Raw genomic sequence first — 2,926 nt, 5'->3', positions numbered from 1 at the left:
CGGAATCTGGATTGAGGTCTTTTATTTTCAAGATTACTAAATCATTTTTAGGACAGTTTGTAATTTAAGACCACAGTCACCCATTACCACGACCACAGACATTTCCTGGTCAACCATTACCATCTCCACAGACATTTCCCTGGTCAAGCATTACCATGACAACAGACATTTCCCTGGTAAGACCATTACCATGACAACAGACATTTCCCTGGTCAACCATTCCCACCAGACAATTCCCTGGTCACCCATTACCACGCCACAGACATTTCCCTGGTCAACCATTACCATTCCACAGACATTTCCCTGGTCAAGCATTACCATGACAACAGACATTTCCCTGGTAAACCATTACCATGACAACAGACATTTCCCTGGTCAACCCATTCCACAGACAATTCCCTGGTCACCCATTACCACGCCACAGACATTTCCCTGGTCAACCATTACCATTCCACAGACATTTCCCTGGTCAAGCATTACCATGACAACAGACATTTCCCTGGTAAACCATTGCCATGACAAGCAGACATTTCCCTGGTCAACCATTCTCACAGACAATTCCCTGGTCACCCATTACCACGCCACAGACATTTCCCTGGTCAACCATTACCATTCCACAGACATTTCCCTGGTCAAGCATTACCATGACAACAGACATTTCCCTGGTAAACCATTACCATGACAACAGACATTTCCCTGGTCAACCATTCCACAGACAATTCCCTGGTCACCCATTACCACGCCACAGACATTTCCCTGGTCAACCATTCCACAGACATTTCCCTGGTCAAGCATTACCATGACAACAGACATTTCCCTGGTAAACCATTACCATGACAACAGACATTTCCCTGGTCAACCATTACCACAACACAGACATTTCCCTGGTCAACCATTACCACGCCACAGAAATGTATTGCTTTTCCTCCGCTTTCTCCGCAACTGTATTCGTAAACGACATTAAACCCTGTTCAATATGATGTGGTATTATCAGTAGTAGAAGTGGTAACCGTGAGTCAAACACCTTTGTTCTGGAAGGATTTGCTCCTCTACCAACGTGTACAACTCATACTTACCTGGCAAGGGAGACACCGTGATCAAGAAGGCGGTTCACCCAGGGCGAGGCTCAGCCATTGCACTCCGGCTGTGCTGACCCCTGCGAATTTCTCAAATGTGGAAATCTCGATTGCATAATTTATGGTAGTGGGGGACTGCGTTCGCGCTCTCCCTGATCTTGATGTTAAAAAAATATACTAACAGATTTAATTTGACATGTGTTTCAACTCAAGAGTTCAATTGAGTTTCTTGTTGAGGAGAAATGTTCTTATCAGATGATTGGCAAGTTAAAACTCAACCTAATTGCCTCAGACATACATTTTGTCTTCTCATAACCCGGATGGATGTGTGTGATCTGTTATTGTGATGGGTGATTATGCCTGTCATGTCCTGATTATGTGAAGGAAAAGGCCTACTTCTGAATGCATACTTTTGCGCCCTCATGACGGAATCTGGATTGAGGTCTTTTATTTTCAAGATTATTAAATCATTTTTAGGACAGTTTGTAATTTAAGACCACAGTCAACCATTACCATGACAACAGACATTTCCCTGGTCAACCATTACTATGACAACAGACATTTCCCTGGTCAACCATTACCACGCCACAGACATTTCCCTGGTCAACCATTCCACAGACAATTCCCTGGTCACCCATTACCATGCCACAGACATTTCCCTGGTCAACCATTACCATTCCACAGACATTTCCCTGGTCAAGCATTACCATGACAACAGACATTTCCCTGGTAAACCATTACCATGACAACAGACAATTCCCTGGTCACCCATTACCATGCCACAGACATTTCCCTGGTCAACCATTACCATTCCACAGACATTTCCCTGGTCAAGCATTACCATGACAACAGACATTTCCCTGGTAAACCATTACCATGACAACAGACATTTCCCTGGTCAACCATTCCACAGACAATTCCCTGGTCACCCATTACCACGCCACAGACATTTCCCTGGTCAACCATTACCATGCCACAGACATTTCCCTGGTCAAGCATTACCATGACACAGACATTTCCCTGGTAAACCATTACCATGACAACAGACATTTCCCTGGTCAACCATTCCACAGACAATTCCCTGGTCACCCATTACCACGCCACAGACATTTCCCTGGTCAACCATTACCATTCACAGACATTTCCCTGGTCAAGCATTACCATGACAACAGACATTTCCCTGGTAAACCATTACCATGACAACAGACATTTCCCTGGTCAACCATTCCACAGACAATTCCCTGGTCACCCATTACCACGCCACAGACATTTCCCTGGTCAACCATTACCATTCCACAGACATTTCCCTGGTCAAGCATTACCATGACAACAGACATTTCCCTGGTAAACCATTACCATGACAACAGACATTTCCCTGGTCAACCATTCCACAGACAATTCCCTGGTCACCCATTACCACGCCACGACATTTCCCTGGTCAACCATTACCATTCCATAGACATTTCCCTGGTCAAGCATTACCATGACAACAGACATTTCCCTGGTAAACCATTACCATGACAACAGACATTTCCCTGGTCAACCATTACCACAACACAGACATTTCCCTGGTCAACCATTACCACGCCACAGAAATGTATTGCTTTTCCTCCGCTTTCTCCGCAACTGTATTCGTAAACGACATTAAACCCTGTTCAATATGATGTGGTATTATCAGTAGTAGAAGTGGTAACCGTGGAGTCAAACACCTTTGTTCTGGAAGGATTTGCTCCTCTACCAACGTGTACAACTCATACTTACCTGGCAAGGGAGACACCGTGATCAAGAAGGCGGTTCACCCAGGGCGAGGCTCAGCCATTGCACTCCGGCTGTGCTGACCTCAATTTCTC

At 45.0% G+C, this 2,926-nt stretch overlaps 1 non-coding gene and 1 pseudogene across 1 annotated transcript; both read left to right on the top strand.

The window, feature by feature from the left end:
• The first annotated feature begins 1,068 nt into the window (after window positions 1–1,068).
• Window positions 1,069–1,232, top strand: LOC127918823 (U1 spliceosomal RNA). The gene has a single exon (XR_008100922.1). It is a non-coding gene; the product is annotated as a U1 spliceosomal RNA (small nuclear RNA).
• Window positions 1,233–2,829: 1,597 nt separating this feature from the next.
• LOC127918824 (uncharacterized) lies at window positions 2,830–2,926 on the top strand (annotated as a pseudogene).

The sequence above is a fragment of the Oncorhynchus keta genome, unplaced genomic scaffold, assembly GCF_023373465.1.
Source record: "Oncorhynchus keta strain PuntledgeMale-10-30-2019 unplaced genomic scaffold, Oket_V2 Un_contig_14980_pilon_pilon, whole genome shotgun sequence".
Classification (NCBI taxonomy): domain Eukaryota; kingdom Metazoa; phylum Chordata; class Actinopteri; order Salmoniformes; family Salmonidae; genus Oncorhynchus; species Oncorhynchus keta.
Note: the sequence above shows the minus strand (reverse complement) of the source record. Positions and strands in the feature narration are given on the sequence as shown.